This window comes from Panulirus ornatus, chromosome 1 (assembly GCF_036320965.1).
Source record: "Panulirus ornatus isolate Po-2019 chromosome 1, ASM3632096v1, whole genome shotgun sequence".
In the NCBI taxonomy this organism is placed as follows: domain Eukaryota; kingdom Metazoa; phylum Arthropoda; class Malacostraca; order Decapoda; family Palinuridae; genus Panulirus; species Panulirus ornatus.
Genome location: NC_092224.1, coordinates 28,230,800 through 28,250,400, shown reverse-complemented (window position 1 = coordinate 28,250,400; position 19,601 = coordinate 28,230,800). Strand labels below are relative to the sequence as shown.

The window sequence follows — 19,601 nt, the reverse complement described above, 5'->3', positions numbered from 1 at the left end:
GTGATGATAATGATACTTGTTCTCAGTGACGCATCTGCCCCATCCCCACCACTTCCCTCCAAGACATCGCGCAGTTATATATGGTTCTGGGAAATGTCAACCTAAGCCAGACACTGGACCCTAGTCCATTAAGAACACAACTGTGCCAAGAAAAAGCATCCACTTTTCCCCACTGGTAACGTGTCTTGCGTTCGTTCTTATTCAGTTAGGGCATTTACTTGACACGGTATATGTAAATTAGAGTAGGGATCTGGTTTTTAACCCCTTGATCACAACGGTGCGACCCTCATGTATGATGACCTGACCTGTCCTCTGACTTGATCCTTTTGAGACAGGGCATTAAACTTAAAGTCTGTTCTGTCATGCTCAAGAGGTTAAATACCATTTAGCTTCTGATAACCATTAAATCGTACAATATACACAATGCGTGTTTGTTGTAGATAAGGTGGCGCGGTGCGGGGCGGGGCGGGGCAGGGACTGGGGAAGCGGCAGCAGTAGGAGGAAGAGGAGGAGGGGTGAGGTAAGCCCTAAGTCCGGCCAGCGGTTGCAGTTCATGGAGCCACCCCACTCAATGAATCACACGTAACTAACTGTCTACTAACTCTTACATTGAGTGGGTATGAGCAGCTGTGGCCGTGACGCTCATGGTATGACAAGGGACCATCTCTAGTGCGTGTGACGAGCGCCGTCTTGCGTCACCAGAAAAGTGGCCACACGTCACACCAGCTCCACTTATCGCTGCCACACACTTCAGTATTAATGCCGCCTTGAAGTGGTTCAGGAAGTTAAACTTTATCGCGCCAATTCAAGATTAAACAACCATCACGATAACATATCGATACATGAATAAAAAAAAGTACGACTTTCCAAGGTCAGCCACCAACAGGTTGGTGGAACAGACTCGGCCTATTGAGACATTACGAACAGGTCATGTGTTACAACTTTGGTTTTCCTGATTTCAATAAGTTTCGCGCGGGGAATTACTGATCACTACCACACGGAGACACTGGAAGACCTACGTGCTCAAGAGAGGGCGTCACGAGCGGTCTAGCTTGGGGAGTGAAGTTCGACCTACCTGTGTCAGGGTTGTGGCAGGAGGATGACAGATGGTGATGCTGCTGCTGTACAAGCGAAGGTGTGAGGCTGGCGCACAGTAGCGGTCAGGTGATGATAATAACGAGGTAACCCAGGCCCAGCAACCGACCTCCTCCAGTACCGTCACCTCCACATGCCCACCACAACACTACACTGCTCATCACAGGCTCACAACACCGCCGCCACTATTACCACACGGCATCATCACACCCGGGCTATGTCTCCGCCCATGACACTCATCACATACATCGTCAGCGCGGAAAGAATTCAAAGCCTTAACGTTTACAGACAACTTGCATCACTCATGTCTCATCACCTACTGAAGACCAGCGGGTACCCGGGCCACGGGGGTACCGTCGTCACGCCCACACGCCTCCCAGCACTCACTCACCACCACCACCATCACCAACACTGCCAAACTTTAATGGTATTTCCTGCAAACTTCCTTGCCATGTGTCACCTCAAGAGATAAGACAGCTGGAAATAATGGAAGTCAGACAAACCAAATGATCTCTTATCGAGAGAGAGAGAGAGAGAGAGAGAGAGAGAGAGAGAGAGAGAGAGAGAGAGAGAGAGAGAGAGAGAGAAAGAGAGAGCGCGGAGCAGAGCGTGTGAGAACGACCCCCGTGACAGAAGGACCCCGGACAGGTTTCATAATGGCACAGACGATGGGCCAGCCAGCGTACACCCTGAGAGTTGTGGTGTGCTGCGCCATGCCCCATAGTGTGGGTTAATGACGTACCATAACTCCCTCAACCCTCCCACCTACTACCCCCTAGGAGACCACCCCCCCCCCCCTCCCTCCTAGTGGTCGTGCCGTCGTCCTCAGGGGTCGTGCTCGAGGGTCACACCGTCGTGCTAGCGATAAGGTTGATCTTCACTACCGTCAACCGGCCGTCCAACGTGTGCCAGTCATCATGCATCGTACTGAGGACGTGAACGTTCTTCCTGGAAATGAGATTTCCACGAACTCCCTCGACAGAAAACAGACTTTGTTCGCGTGTGTGTGTGTGTGTGTGTGTGTGTGTGTGTGTGTGTGCATCCCATGAGCGTACATATGTACATGCCTGCGTGCGTTCTGGTGAGGGTGTCCAAGTCTACAAGAGACATGAAAGTGAGCGAGGGTGATTTATGCAGTGTGAGAGCTGCGTCCTCGCCACTGGGGGTGTGGGTGTTGAGCAGTGAATGAGTGGTGAGGCGCGGCGCTGCAGCACCACACGCCAGGCGGGCCGGGCCGGGCCGGGCCGGGCCAGGCCAAGCCGGGCCGGGCTGTGCTGGGCTGGGCCAGGCTGGCCTCCATCCACCCTCACTGCTAATGACCTGGCCTGACCCATGTTTATGTCAATGCTCGGGAGGCGTGTGTGTGTGTGTGTGTGTGTGTGTGTGTCCCCACTACCAGGTGGCACGCTAAACACGTGGTGTCCGACTGAAACGCATCTCGTCTCCTACCCAGCCCCAGCACCCTCGCTCAAACCGGATTATGATGTGGCCTTCATTACAAGATGAGGGCGAGATAGCGTGGCTGGGGTGGTGACCGAAGGGAAGAACGTAAGAGGCCAATGATCGGCCCACCTGACTGGTGCATCTACAGGAGAATTACAAGAAGCTGCGATGTTGTGGTGTGTGGTAGGACAAATGAATATAGGATACAGACCATCAGACTGAATTACGAGTGGGTACACTACTACCCCACACGTCTGGCTGGAGTCTGGTGCTTATGAGGGTTGGGGGGAAATGGCAGCGGGGGGGATGAATGGTGCCAAAGTCCCCAGGCTCAACCGACCCACGCCCCCTTCCTCAACTGGTGACCCAACAACGCTGTAATCAGTCCACCTGTGCAACACTCACCCACGAGGAGGTGGCGATGGTTTCGGAGGTCTTCTATCCCCACAGATCGGTTTGACACCTTCTTAATTTACCCTACGTAAACCTTATGATGGTTTCGGAGGTCTTCTCCCACTGTAGTTAGGTCTTGAGACCTTATCTTTCCTTCCAACACCTTCAGATGGACGTGGGGGTTTATCTAACCCCAACAGCTCGATCTAGGGAACGAGTTTCCCTGTTGCTCGTTTTATAAGTCAGGAAGTTGGTGGCCTCCGCTCGTATGCCTACGCATCCATCAAACCCTGGTGTAGTTTATCGCTCTTCGTAGGTACTATTCTTCATAAATTTCTTACACTGGGAACTATAAATTACATCTAATGACTGTAAATAACGTATCAGTATTACTGTAATTCACCTGTCAAGTTCAGGAGCTTTGAGTTACAGTCTCCGAAGCCTCTTGTAACTATAGGGAATAATAATTTAGTGAACGTTAGGTACAGTTCCTTCCGATATCTTCCAAGTGCAAATCAGTGAGGCACCTCTCCCGTTTGCTGTCTAGAGACAACGGCCTCAGTGAGGCACCTCTCCCGTCTGCGGTCCAGAGACAACGGCCTCAGTGCGGGTCGTGAAAAATATTTTCACACTTCCTGAGATTCCCTCCGCCCTGAGAGATGTCAGCGCACAACAGTATCCGAGTCCTGAGAATATCTAATTTCTTGAAAAACGACATCATTAGTTTTCCTTTCCCTTGTCTTACGGCTCCGTAAAATTCATCCCCAGATAGTCATTCAAACAGACGAAGGAAGGTTGGTTGTGCTCGCTGAAGTTCAGGTCATCAAACCAATCATTATTTCTAGGCGACATTCCCTCTCCTCCATGATATATTCAAATCTTACGTCATTTCTTTTTGTCAAAAGTTCTATTTACGCTGCGTTGAGAACTGTGATGGTGAGGGACGATGGCTGTTTGCGGATGATACTGTGTTGTTTGCTGAGGGTGATGGGAAGGAGTTAATGTGTGTAAGCGTAAGCGACTGAACGTCAATACGAATAAAATTAAATAGAGTGAGAGAAGAAAGTGTATGGGGGGAGAAAAACTGGCAGGTGTGAAGTAATTTGAGTATTTAGGAGCTGTCTTGGGTAAGTGTGGTGATATGGAAGGAGAAGAAAGGGAGAGAGCAGTATAGGGTAGAAGAGTCACTGGGTCCCTTAAACAGAAAAATGAAGGGTAGAGGTGTAAGTACGGAAGAAGAGAGGATTAAGGGACAGCATAGTCCTACCGACCCTGACATATGCAGCTGGAACATGAACATGGAATAACTCACAGTGGTCAAAAATCCAGGCTGTGGAAATGAGCTATTTGAGAGGAGAATGTGGCATGACAAGATGGAACGTAGAAAGTAAAGAGGGGGTGTATGAGAAACTTGGTTATGGCACAGGGAATGAATTGTGGAGTGGTAGAGTGGTTGAAACGTAAATACTCTTGAGGTGGTTTGGCCGTACGGAAAGAATGCAAGACTGGGCAAGTTTACAAGGAGAGTGTATACTAGCACAATTAAAGGGGTTGGCATGAGAGGAAGACCACCTGGGACATGGGGAAATAGAGTGGAAGAATTACCGGAGGGAGATAAAATGGAGGAAGAATGCGTGGAATGCGAGGGAGGCATGTAAGGACAGGGATAAGTGGAGACTCTCTTGCAGTGGTCGCCCCCTTGTTGGAAGCTCCCCGAGGAAACGGGCGTCAGAGATATAGCCAGACAGCTATATTGTGAAGCGGACGACACCCGTGTAAACCTGTGTACGGTGAAGCAGTACATGGTAGAAGTAGCCACGTCCCAGCTGCTCCTACACACATATGTTTCCACGTAAACACGAGTATATACAAACCTGGCGTGGGTATAAACGTTGGGGGGGAGGTGTTGGTGGCGGTGGGTGGCGCGGCTGACACCGGCCAGAAGCCAGTAACTAATGTAGCGACGCCCACGCTTGCACCCTCCCGCCCTTTTATGCTGCTGATCCAGGTCAAGTAGGGGCTATATACAGCCGGGGCTGTGGTGGGGGGGAGGGGAGGGGGGAAAAGAACGCCAGCTGCACACACCGCTCTTTCACGCTCATCACCAGCTGCTGCTGCTGGTAATGCTCTTCTTCCAGGCCCACTACACTGCCGCAGACGCACCAGACTCCACTACACACATACCCCACTTCCAGACCCTCCCTCCCTCCCCGTCACACACACACACACACACACACACACACACACACACACACACGTACGCCCTGGGAAGAGGTGGCATTTATGAAACATTCACGTGGTTGAAATGTCTTCCCAGCGGTAAGTTATACATTAGAGTTCTCCAGTAACCTTTACGACTACACACACACACACAGAGCCTAGTCCCACCCGAGGAGCAGCGTTTACACCAAACAGTTACTCTCCCTAGGCAGCGACCCCGGTATTCTTCCAGGATCAGGATATGATTCAGGCAGCAACCTGTCGCACGCACAACCCGCCCAGCACCAGCCGGTCAAGGCGACCCCACCTGCTCCCGAGGTGCGACTCGTTGGCCAGTCGCATCCCGCACCTACTCACCTCACATACTCAGTCACACAACCTTTGGATTACTGACTTTGACCTAGCTAATTCACGTGTGTGTGTGTGTGTGTGTGTGTGTGTGTGTGTGTGTGCAATGAGTTGAGTGAATGAAAATTTCAAACGGTATAACGTTCAGTTTTCTTTGATGCTAAAACCAACTTCCTCAACGGCACTTTTACAGAAAACGGTTCACTTACTGCGCCTAAAGCGTAATATACCGGGAAAATCATAAGTTTGCCTCAAAAATAAAAATCTTATCATCATACTTCTCATTTAGTCATCACAACCATAATGTTACAATGGGTTAAGAAATCATTTAAAAGGAAACACGAAGGTTTAAGAACACTTTACCTATGTATATACAACCTCTTCCTGTTATAGTGTGGGTGAAGGGCATAAAGCAGGTGGTGGCAAATGAACAGATCATACAGTGGGAACAATAAAGTGACATGGGAAGGTGAAAGGTGGATCTAAGTGGCTGGTAAGAGCGGTTTGGTTTAATGTGCCAGCCAACTTCACCCTGTGAGCGGGTAGCGCAAAAAGGACGACAGAAGTCGTCAGACCCAGTGGGCAAGATAACTATAATTTGTTACATCAAGTCTATAGCTTTTTTTTCATACAATTCACTATGAAACTACCGTATGCAAAAACGAAATGTCTCATGACGATATGTGGCGTGAGGCGGGATGACCGTGTGTAAGAAGAAAGGTGTGGTTGTATATGTGGCGTGAGGCGGGGATGAACGTGCAAAAAAAAGTAAGGTGTGGTTGTAGTGTGGCGTGCTGTGGTGTGGTGTGGTGAGCGCGGTCTAACTGAGAGGGCTGGCCGAGGTGTGCGGCAATGACTGTTCGAGGGATATGAAGAGGATGAGCGAAGGTGGGAGCGCTCACAAGGTGGAGACCAAGAAGAAAGATGGAAGGATAGAGTGAAAAGAAGCTTCGAGAATATACAAATATAGGATCCTGAACATACAGGATGGCAGTAGGCGCCCACTGGATGACATAAACTGGACCGATGCGGTTTACAGAGCAGGTGGAGAGAGAGAGAGAGAGAGAGAGAGAGAGAGAGAGAGAGAGAGAGAGAGAGAGAGAGAGAGAGAGAGAGGTGCTAATGGGTTGAAGTGGAGTAAGTGTGGGGCTTGGCTGTGGATGGTGGGCTCCGGTTTCGGTGCATTATACATGACAGGCAGAGAGTGGCCGTGCTAGCAAATGAGGCTAATGTTCGTTTCTTCCTGATGCTACCCCTCTAACACAGAAACGGCAATTACGCATAAGCAAATAATGTCACTCTCTCTCTCTCTCTCTCTCTCTCTCTCTCTCTCTCTCTCTCTCTCTCTCTCTCTCTCTCTCTCTATGTATATGGACAATCACGATGTTTACCAAATGGCGTCCTAGCTTCGTCTCTTCGATGTATATCAACTGACTTATATTTCTCTCTTGTGTCTCCCCTGATGATGTGATTATTACACGAAAGTGCACTTGGGAACTTTTCGTGTTTCATTTTCCCTGTGGACTCATAGGAATATATATATATATATATATATATATATATATATATATATATATATATATATATATATATATATATATATATATATTTCTATTATTATTATCATTATTATACTTTGTCGCTGTCTCCCACGTTAGCGCAAGGAAACAAACGAAAGAATGACCCAACCCACCCACTTACACATGTATGTACATAAACGCCCACACACGCACATATACATACCCATACATTTCAACGTATACATACATATACATACACAGACATATACATATATACACATGTACATATTCATACTTGCTACCTTCATCCATCCCGTCGCCACCCCGCCACACATGAAATGACGTATTCCCTGCGTGTCGTAGAAGGTGACTAAAAGGGGAGGAGGGCTGAAACTCCTCCCCTCCCATTTTTAATTTTCCAAAAGAGGGAACAGAGGTGGCCAAGTGAGGATATTTCCTTTAAGGCTCAGTCCTCTGTTCTTAATGCTACCTCGCTATCGCGGGATATGGCGAATATGTGTGAGAAAAAAATATATTTTCTTATTACACTTGATCGCCGTTTCCCGCGTCAGCGAGGTGGCGCCGGGAAACAGACGAAGAACGACCCATTCACTCATATACACATGTACATATTCATACTTGCTTGCCTTCATTCCATTCCCGGCGCCATCCCGCCCCACAGGAAACAAAATGAGTGAAGCTATTAGAGTCAGAAAGGGGACAGAGGAAGAAAGGAAAAGCAGTTATGAATTTTGGAGGAAGTTAAGAACCTGTCTTTTAAAACGTGCCATGTCACAGTTAGGTATATAATTTCAAATTTTCTCACAGTTTCCCGTTTTAGTGAGGTAGCGCTACAGTCGCACAAAGCAGAGGTTTCCCCTGCTCACGCTTTCATGTATAATTCACCGTCACGAGAGCACACCATCCAAGGCAAAGCCTCACAGACCTTTCCGTAATTTCACCTGGCTGCTTCATATGCCCTGGTTCAGCCCACTGACAGTACGTCGACCCCTACACATACTATATCGCTCCAACTGACTCTAACGCGTCCACGCCTCTCACCCTCCTGAGAGTTTCGGCCCCGGAACCCCAAAGCCTCTTTCACCTCCCACACCTTCTTCCATCTCTACCCAGGGTCTTCCCCTTCCTTACCGCACACATACTATATCGCTCCAACTGACTCTAACGCGTCCACGCCTCTCACCCTCCTGAAAGTTTCGGCCCCGGAACCCCAAAGCCTCTTTCACCTCCCACACCTTCTTCCATCTCTACCCCGGGTCTTCCCCTTCCTTATGGTTCCTTCCAGTTCTGACACGTAGATCCTCTCCGTCTTCCCTCATTCTATCCATATGTCCAAAACATTTCACGATACATAGTTTTTTGTTATTTCCAACAACAACCACAACAAAATCATAAACAAGTAACAGAATTTCCCTCCTTACAAGCACTGTACAGCACATGATATTTTGTGTACATTATCCACACTCACTGTATCTAAAAATATCTTGGGAAAAATCTAACTCAAATTTCAAGACCTGAAATCTAGAAAAGCCACATCGTGAACTCAGACCCCCCCAGCAGGATGTTCACGGCTCTTAATGTGGTGGAAACGTTCAAAATTTCAGTGGCAGAGTAATTTCATTTTCATATAATTTGAAAGATATTAAGTGATAAGTCCCGTAATTTCCACGTACAAGCATACTTGCCAAAAGGAAGTCGGGTATGATCCTTGAGAGACGCAAATTTCGGGACATTTGCTGTAAATGCTGTGAAAGACACGGAAAAAATATATATATATTCGTCGCACATTCATGTTAGCAATGGAAAACAAAGGTGAAGCACAAATTCATGAAATACTTGAAAAACAATGTTGCCGCACATTTCGTGAGAGAAGTGAAAGAAGAAAAAAAAACAAATGTCATCCAAGCGCATCACAATGTTCAAGGTGCTGAACTCACCTTAAGGGTCAAAGGTCAGTTCGCCCTCCAACCATCCCCCGTCCAGCCGTACGATGTTTCACTGTCTCAGAAGAAAACGAGACTTGATCTAAACCTTACATTTTCTTCCACTGCTGGTCCGCTAATTTGATTTGTCCCGGTATCTCGGCTAACAACTGGCAAATCCCAAACCTCCTGCGCATGACCATACGATCCTTGATGACAAAAGATAAGACTCTTGATTGTAAACTCTAACCTAACCCAGCACATCAGCGATAGATAAAGGAACTGCGAATATCAGCAAATTTTAACGACTTGTGTTAAGTTACGCTCGAGGCAGGGCGAAGCCTAACAGTGGTGGCTACACCGAACATTATACAACATTTTTCCATGAAAGTCATGCAATCCCACACCATTCACGGGTGTATAAAGCATTCTAAACACCTGTAGCATGTTAATGAGACTACGAGAGGGGTACATAAGAACGAGAAATAACGGCGATGGTCTATGATGAGGTCTTCTGCTGAGGTAAAGTGGGAGCATGGGAAGGACAGGAGAGCTGGTAGTCCATGATGAGGATATCTGCTGGGAGACAGAAGACCCGATGGTCTATGACGAGTTCATTTGCTTGAAGGAGAATACATGGGAAGGACAGATAACAGAGAACCTGAGGGGTCTATGGTGAGATAACTGTAGCCACAACGGAAGGATCCTCATGTTGTATGAGCTAACGAGTGACTAAATCCGGGGTCCACGCTAGCCACTGTTGCTCAAAGGCGTGCTGAGCAAGGCAGGAGACTGTGGTTCACCTAGTGTGTGTGTGTGTGTGTGTGTTGGTAAAGGTGTACAGGGGTGGATTCACCTGGTACATGTGGCGGTGAACGAATATAAAATGCTGATGACATTTACAGATATTAAAAAAAAAAAGACAAAATACCATCCCGTAGCGCCAAAAAAAAAAAAAAAAAAAATAGATATGTAGCGTTAAAGAGTAACTTAGTCAATTGGGAAGCTAGATATTCAATATCCTAATAAAAACAACCTACATACGTTGGGAACCAGGGACTTTTTGAGGCTAACGGAGTAAAAAAATACCGCTACTCCATTGATACATACTTGCATTCTGTGTTGTTCCTCAGTCATGTATGGGGAACACATGGAAACACATGTCCCAGACTGATATCAACTGCAGATGATACCAGAATATGTACTAAAATCTCATCTACACACGACGGGAATGGATGAAGGCAGCAAGTATGAATATGTACATGTGTATATACGTGTATGTCTGCGCATGTACATGTATGTATGTATACGTTGAAATGTATAGGTATGTATATGTGCGTGTGTGGGCGTTTATGTATATACATGTGTATGTGTGTGGGTTGGGCCATTCTTTCGTTTGTTTCCTTGCGCTACCTCGCTAACGCGGGAGACAGCGACAAAGTATGAATATATACATATATATAAAATTTTCTACAAGGTACTTCTCGACGTCCACACCTTCGTGTCGTAAACAGAAATATAAAACTCTTCAGCAGTGTTTGATGAGGCGGCAGACCGCAGCAGCTCAGTACTGGCCATCGTCACCACACTGTCAACAACTCCTTATAGGAGAGAATCGTTTAAAAAAGAATGTTTACATTGATAAAAGAAAAAGCGCTAATCCATGGAGTTACTATGTGCTGTAAAACGCAACTTTTGTATCTAAGGCATTCCTAACAAAACAAGTTTTCCTTGAGGAGGAGGAGGAGGAGGAGGAGGAAGAGGAGGAGGAGGAGGAGGAGGAGGAGGAGGAGGAGGAGGAGGAGGAGAAGAAGGAGGAGGAGGAGGAGGAAGAACAAGAAAAAGAAAAGGAGGAAAGTGATGAAGCAGGGAATGAAGGTGACGAGATGCTTGTGGCGATGGTGCTACGTCGGCGATGATTGGAAGGTCTTCCACTGATATTACGTCACTAATACACACACACACACACACACACACACACACACACTAAAGTTGTCTTCTATCCCTATAGGTCCACCACGCTGTTTGATGAGGCAATTATGTGTCAATCGCGTTCTGTTAAAGTCTGGTAAAGCTTAGACTCTTAGAGGAAAGTGTCTACTTATTTACTAAAGTCTAAAGGTCTTCTCACGGTGTTCATAGTGTTTGTTGGTGGTAGGTTAAACAGACGTGGAGGTCTTCTCACGGTGTTCACTTTGTTGGTGGTAGGTTAAACAGACGTGGGCACGTGCCTGATATAGTCATGGAGTTTTCCCTCATGTTTCCTCCTGCATCTCTAGTCTTCAGAGGATATAATCCCCATCCTGTCATTCCCGTAAGGTATTATCACTGTATGCAAGTTAGGTGCCAGACCTTCTAGCATTTTTCGTGTGTAACTCTCACGTCTACGTTCCAAAGAGTCCAGAAGTAGAGCCGTCAGTCATAGAATCAAAGATCCCTAATGAAAACTGTCAACTTACAAATGCGACGATGTGAACCAATCGATATCTCAACCCACAAATCCACAAGTCTTTATCGCTAAGCTAACCGTATCCAACTATTAACATCCCACGGTAAAATGGATGTATATACCTGTCACCAGCAGTATTATCTCGTACAGCTGGCTGGAGCAGCAGCAGATCTCTAGCCAACGGAGGGATCACCGACATGGCAACCATCGCAGCCAGCCACCAGCATCGTCGGGGCGCCACACAACATGATGAAAGCTAAGAAACATTACCGGCAAAAAAAAAGAAAAAAAAAAAAACGAGATTTCCGTTTACCTTAATTTAGCCGCGGTGACCACACTACCTAGCCTAGCACTGCCAGCCACAATCGTCCAAAGCCGAAGTTTTTGTGCCTGTCTCTTAAGAGCCGGCCAACCAGCAGCCGACACGCGCGAGATCCACTGTAACAAAAAAAACCTAACCCTGCTCACGGCCCTACAGGGCCAGGTGCACGTCCGCTAACTTGGGGAGCCGATGTAAGAATAAGCACATGAGGCAAGTGTTGTGTTGGCTATGTATGAGCAAACAGCCACTACAACCAACACCTCGAGAACGTTTCGGAAGTCCTTCCACAGCTGGGTCTGTGGGACCTTGGCTAACCTTACGTATACCTCAAGATGATTCCGGAGGTCTGGGACCTTTCCTTACCTTACCCATAACTTTACGATGGTCTCGGAGGTCTTCTACACGAACTTCGGTCTGGGAACTTACTTCACCTTACCTAACGATGGTTTCGGAGGTCTGGGACCTGACCTTACCTTACGTATACCTTACAATGGTTTCGGAGGTCTTCTAACCCCAAGCTGCCGCGTTGCTCCACTGCTCTGTCAGGCTGTTTGGTGGAGGCCGCGGCCCTTAGGCCAAAGTTAGCTAAATGAGTTTAGCCAATAAAAGTGGCTAGTTCACAGTGTGGGCCATGCGTAGCGTAGGAGGTGTATAGAGGCCACAAAGGGGTTCCGGCATATCTTAGTGCCCTATAGATTATACTACCATACATAATTGAGTTGAACCCCTTAAAAAACCTTACAGTCTTTTATATGGTACACTCACCTACTAGATCCAAAAATAAAAACAAATAAAATTGGTTCCTATTAATTCAGGCTTTTAAAAGGTGTCAATGAGGCTGCGAAAGATCTCTGTACACTTTTTTTTTTTTTTTCAACGGAACTATTTCGCCTGCCCAGGGAGATGATATACGAACACATCAATATTCTAGTCTGGAGATGTTAAGCGTATGTACCCTGAAGACAAGGTCATCAGAAATTACCATTTCGGATCTTTTACACTGCCCTCCCGAGATATGATGGTGTGTACGTTTCTGTCCGGGATTATTGTATCTTCTATCCCATAACGAAGTAGCTGAAACTGTTCATTTAAAAGCAATTCAAGTGGCCCATCGGACGACTTGAATTATGTCTATTTTCTTATTTCTTAGTTATCTACTGGTAGGATTTACATACTTTTTCCGGTATCATCTGCGAAGGATGGGATATTTGATCGTGTGTTTGTGTCTCCGTCACATACCAGAATGAGAAACAGCCGAGGTGTGAACGCAATTCCTTTGGAAACACCTTCTTAACTTGGACGCTCCGGGAACTGCCTGATTTACAACAATGTGTTGTTCATGTATTAGATAAGATGTATCCATCTTACTACGTTTCCTGTTATTTCTCATCTTACGAAGAGTGCAACTTTATCACGCCGAGGTCATATTTGTCCAAGAATTCCGCAAAGTTCGATAGTGATCAAGTAACTGAGAGGCAATGACCTCCCCGCTCTGAAATAATGTCGCCCTACGTTAGATTCTTTCATTTCATGATGTCATTCAACTCGTATCTGAAGACTCTCGAAAATCGCTATGACGTGCAATGGCAGTGTTATTAATCAGACTAGCGACCTGTTTCGTTTCCTCTTTGGGACCTGTTTTGCTTCCTCTGTCATGAAGTGAGGTCATGAGAGCCAGTTTTAAACTGAGGTCATACCAAAGTCCAGGCGTTGCTTTCCAGAGGATATGCAGTGCCCGTGGAAATGGTTTTATTCATTTTCGTAAAAATATGTGGTCTGAGGGTCTGGCGCTCGACCAGAGTCCATGGGCTAGCTCTCAGTCGCTCAAGATCCCCGCACAATCTATGAACATTCAAGTCTCTTAGAACTGTTCCACTGAATCCGACGGTGTCTTACAACCCCTTGAAAATAATGTAAACGTATATGTTCTGCACAGTCATTCAACGTGTCAAAGATGTGATCAAGGAGTCACACCTCAGAAGACGCGAGCATGGAGAATGCCTGGTGATGATGATCAATGGCCCTTCTGTTTCTGACAGACTAATGACAGATTGTGACATAAGACGAAATCAGATCTTAAGGACATTCCCACAGGGAACACTGCTGACTCCCATCCTGTTCCTCCTACTTACACCAAGACAACAATGAAACACTACAGACCATCCCTGAGGAACGACGTAAGAAGAGGCGGAGCAGTTTCGTCCATCGAACAAACAAATCATCCAGTGAAACCAACATGGTGGAGAGGCGTATCGACTCCCCTTCGCTTCGGATGGAACGAAGAAAATATATCGGACATAGACTACAAGGCGGAGTCCGGCCTTGTCACTGAGTAGTGCGGAAGTGTGTCGGAGACCTTGCCTCAATGTGACTACCTCAACAGAACTCACACCTGATGACCACAACGACGTATCTACCGCGTCAACAGGAAAAAAAAGATGACTGTCTGGCTCCTCACAACATTCCCAACCCTAGACACAGTATCAAGTCTAGGAGATCGAATCATTTGTACTTAAGCCTCGAGTCAGTATTTGCACGCATGTTTTAAGGATAGATCACTGATACACAAAGTATCAGCAAGTACTGGGACGACACACAGGGCAAGCTGTGCAAAATTGGACCTCTGAGAGGCAGATGTGGTAAAAGTTCACCCACAGGTAATACCATCAGATGAGCTTGTGAAAGCAGTGGCACGTTTTTCAAAGGCGTATAATACAAAGGAATAAAATGCATGATTCGAATGTGTGTATATATATATATATATATATATATATATATATATATATATATATATATATATATATATATATATATATATATATATATAAACGATGGAACTGATAAAATCCAACCTTTAACCACGTCCATTCTTTATCTCACTTAAACTGTGAGGTTCGTGTCCGGGTGTCTGGTGCAGACATAATAGCTAGGTTAAACTTAGAGAGATACAAATGTCTGATGCACACGGAAGAAACCCAAAACATGCGGTTGAGATGAGAAACGGACTCACTGGGGAACATTAAGTCTGATGAAGTTATGAAATTACTACAGGAAAGTAATAACATCGTTGATACATCAACAAACTCCAGGGCACTTTGAAATGAGATGACAGGTTCAGCAGAAATCATAAAATATATTCGTAAAATAATAATATCACAATTAGATAAATATACATAATATTCCTATAACATAATAGAGATGTCATAACAACAAGAAAACAAATCAGTAAAATTCGAGTGTGCGAGTTATGACCAGTCGCCAGTTAACAGAAAATGATACGAAGCTGCGTTTCGTACAAGTCGTGTAACCGTTCGAACACACACACACACACACACGGTCTCGGGTTGTCGTCTTTGCCTCCCTCCTCCCTTCTCGGGATAAACCGTTATAAAAGATTACATTACATTAATGACTCTATCGCGTTAAATGAAATCACTGTCACACCTGCTATACACAAGGGTCAACATCAATCTGTATTATGACTGAAGACGAAACCGTTTGTTACATCTATTCTACATCCAATGGTCTATTGTTGTTTGTCCTGCACTGCATATAGTTCTAATGTTCATGTTTATGATGGAGGGTTTTACATCCCAGCCACATGACTCTTCAACTAAAAGTCTAACTTAGTTGAAATGTTCCAACGTTTTCATATCTTTTACTGGACACAAAAATAGCTACGACACTGTTCTCAAGTGAAATATAAAACAAAGTCTCTAATCCAATAAACTGTGATGAAATCAAACTAATTCCGATATCTATATCTACATCTATCTATCTATCTATCTATCTATCGATCTATATATATATATATATATATATATATATATATATATATATATATATATATATATATATATATATATATATATATATTATCCCTGGGGATAGGGGATTAAGAATACTTCCCACGTATTCCCTGCGTGTCGTAGAAGGCGACTAAAAGGGGAGGGAGCGGGGGGCTGGAAATCCTCCCCTCTCGGTTTTTTTTTCAATTTTCCAAAAGAAGGAACAGAAGATTGGGCCAGGTGAGGGTATTCCCTCAAAGGCCCAGTCCTCTGTTCTTAACGCTACCTCGCTAATGCGGGAAATGGCGAATAGTTTGAAAGAAAGAAAGAATATATATATATATATATATATATATATATATATATATATATTTTTTTTTTTTTTTTTCTTCTTTCAAACTATTTGCCATTTCCCGCATTAGCGAGGTAGCGTTAAGAACATATACACACACACACAGTATGAAGTTTACAGAACCAATTCCTCGTGCTGGGCTCCAGCAGGGAGGGGGAGGTTATCATCGGTCCACGAGCCCGTGCAGGTGCGAGGCTGAGGTAGGGATGGAATTATCGAGTTACGATCTTGAGGGAGTGCACCAGCTGGCCCATTATGCTTCTTATACCGGCCGGTAATGAGCTGGACAACCTTGGCCACCGGATGTTGATGTTATTATCACGTGGTATGCAAATGGTGCCTCCCCTTCCTTTCCCCCTCCCTCAACACACAGGGAAAGTTTTCCACTCACTCTGGCAAGCTCTTTGAGTGCACTATGGAGGATGACCTGCCATGTGAATGGTGAGGCACCAAGCCTTCTACCGTGTTTTTCCCTTGTCAATATTCCTACTGATCCATTATCTCACAACGCTCTTTCTCGAGCCAGGTGGGCGCACCACCACGCAGGAGTCCTTGGAAGGTATCATCACAGAACGTTTCGCCATTCCCGTAAAAAGAGAAAAAAAAAAAAATGAAAAACAATTCGGCCTTCCACATGTTCCCGAGAGTAACTGCAGGTTTTGTTCTGTTCTTCAAGGCCGAGGCCATTCCTTTAGTGTTATGGTGTTCCGTAACCTGGGGTATGAATCTGGTGGCTAGGATTTCGTCATTCCCTTCATGGGGAAGGAGTTGAAGACGTCCCCACGCTGGAGCCTGGAAAGTGGTAAGACTTGATCCGTGGGTATGTGACAGCGACTGTCCGCTTCTTCGATACCTGAAGCTTGTTGAGTGAGGATTGTGGCGCCCCGTGTGGCATATTGCGCTCAAACACTTGATTTCATCGTATCCACTACAATATAGCGAGACCCACCTGTCTGTAAACTGTAAATCTACTACTGTTCTACGTAATTTTTAACACTCCACTTAACTCTGTTCAACATCTCTCATGAAGTCTTCACATAACGTTAGAGAGTCATGAACATAGAATCAATTTCCGTCTCTGAATCAGAAGTCGTGAGGACTGTGGTGGAGCGGGGGAGGAGGGAGGGCATGCCACGAGCAGCCACGTGGTTCTCCCTGACCCATGGACGAGCCAGGAGCGGCAAGAATGCCCAAGCATCCCTATACCATCACCACTCAAACCCCTCCTCATTGTAGATCCCCCACCACCCATATCAAGCCCCCGCCAAAGTCATGAGCCAGTGTTTTCCCCGCCGTCAACCATTCGCCACACACCCACGTCATCCCTGTTGCCGGCGTCATCACCGCCAGCGGGCACCCCAAGCTCTACCACCACCAGCAGCCTCATTACCCCCAACACTGGTCTCACCAACACCTCGCTGGGAACTCCAAATCATCATCCCCGCCACCACCACCATCACTAAGAGTGTGAGGCGCAACAGTTATTTCCCTCCGCCACCAGGGTGTGTGTGTGTGTGTGTGTGTGTGTGTGTGTGTGTGTGTGTGTGTGTGTGTGTGTGTGTGGCGGGGGAACGCGGAGGGTGACCTTGCCACCCCCGGAGCCCCAGCCACCACACGTCATGATTCATGGTGCCGGTTTACCATTGAAGATTCGGTTGACCCAGCGGCCCCTGTGCCAAGCTTGTGCCTCGGTCGCACGCACACGTCAGTCATGGTCGTCACACACACACACACACACACACACACACACACACACACACACACACATCTGCCGTCCTCAACAAACACACAATCATAATCATTATCTAGCGGGAAATTAGCTTTAGGATTCTGTGAATGCGAAATACACGGAAGTTGACAACATCCCTAACCTGTCGCCAGAGTCCCACATAAGGAGAATACTACTGGAGACATATGGTACTCTAAGATGACAACAGCTTTCAAGTGAATGAACAAGGAAATAGTTAGCAAGCTGTTCATATCCTACATATGGACGAAACTAGACGATGCTTCTCAAGTCTGGTCACCGAACCGAAGAAGCCCAAAGAGCTCATTGAGAAGGTGCAGAGGAGGGCAATAAAGATGGTGCTAGAATTAAGAGATCTGAGTTACTGGGAAAAGCTACACGCTTTAAATTTGTCTAACTTGGAGGGAAAAAGTGAGGGGGTGACCTGACCATATCCCACAAGTTCTTAAAACAGATCGATGATGTGGACAGTGAGCAGTTCTTCGAGAGATGTAGGGATAAAATCTGAGGATATAACTTGAAATTAAGAAACGTTAAAAAAAAAGAGATATAGCGAAGTACTTGAGAGTCAAAGAGTAGTGGACGAATGGAACAGCATGATGGAGGAAATGGTTCACACAGGCAGCATACAAGTTGTATGATAATACTTAATGTTCATGAGCTGGGGGGCCCCGAGAGTGTAAAACTCACTCCTCGTACAGGGCAAAAAGGTAAGCACACTCACACACCATCACGGGCTCGCTTTGTGTAGGAGTTACAGTTGATGACCGTGATTCACGCACGCGCCCGTCAGGGTTCGAGCCCTGGGCGCGGCAATCGGCCCTCACCCAACTTAGGTGTTTAACCTCCCGATGGAGCTAATCGATACATGGATACATGCTTTAAGCTGCGGTGTCTGTTCACACATAAAAATAAACAAATGGTACATGTACAGAAGGTTAAGAGACGGTGGCAACACAAATGCAAAACTTTCTTCCCTTAACATACAAACGAGTGATTACACACACACACACACACACACACACACACACACACACACACACACACACACACACACACACACACACACACACACACACACACACACACACACACGTCAGCGGTGGTCAGCATAAGAGTTACAACCACGGTGGCTGTGGTCAGCACCTGCGGGCTACACGTCCACACACACACTTGGTACTGACGCCACAACATCACTCACGCGTCAGGTGCCGGTGGTAGGCATGACCCAAGACCGCACTGGTGTGCCGCACCTGCGGTTCCCAGACAGTATCTCTCTCCTGGCCAGCCAGCAGGAGCAATGAATGAAAACCCGTTCGCCCTCCCCACCTGCCGCTCCGCCCCACACCTCAACACCGATGGGAAACACTCCTCCTACTACCTCCTCCTCCTCCCTCCTCCTCCTGGCCATAACAACACCTGGGGCCACACAGCAACACCCACCCACCACAGAGAGCGTCAAGGTGAGGACCGGGACGCCAAAAGACGAGCGGCCAGTGGCAGACTAAGACCTGGGCGAATCTTCAGCCCAAATCCACCTTACCAACCCGGGCGATATACGTGATGTACTACAGGGAGCTCCTCCTGTTCCCCTACATTGGAGGCACCAACAGTAGCATACTCGCCCTACAGGCGTCACAGGAGGCTGGCCATCGGGAGGAACACCACAGCCTGCCACAGGTAAGTAGTGCTCCTCGTCCATTACCAAACATCGCCAGGGACACAAGAGGACGATCATACACTGCTCTCCTAACTATGAATGACCACCTCAGCAACACACATCTACGGCCTCAGGAAAACATGTCAGTCCCAGTAACCTACATAACAACAAACTAGCAATGTAAACATCTGTTTACATATTAACACTAAGGAAATACACACCTTCAACACCCTAGGAGTACAGAAACACTTACACTTCAGTAATACACTGAGCACACAGAAATACACGCACCCGTACCCAGCGATAGACAACACCTGCAAA

At 46.4% G+C, this 19,601-nt stretch overlaps 1 protein-coding gene across 6 annotated transcripts in view; it reads right to left on the bottom strand.

The window, feature by feature from the left end:
- The window catches only part of LOC139766419 (rho GTPase-activating protein 21-A-like), an 842,055-nt gene that overhangs the window by 340,069 nt on the left and 482,385 nt on the right, over window positions 1-19,601 (bottom strand). Inside the window, exon 1 of one of the 6 annotated variants that reach the window (XM_071695457.1) lies at window positions 1,076-1,423. The exons of the other annotated variants lie outside the window; for them this stretch is intronic. The gene's annotated coding sequence lies outside the window, so the exon portion shown is untranslated. Of the gene's footprint in view, window positions 1-1,075; window positions 1,424-19,601 lie in introns of those variants that run through there. 6 annotated transcript variants of the gene reach the window in all.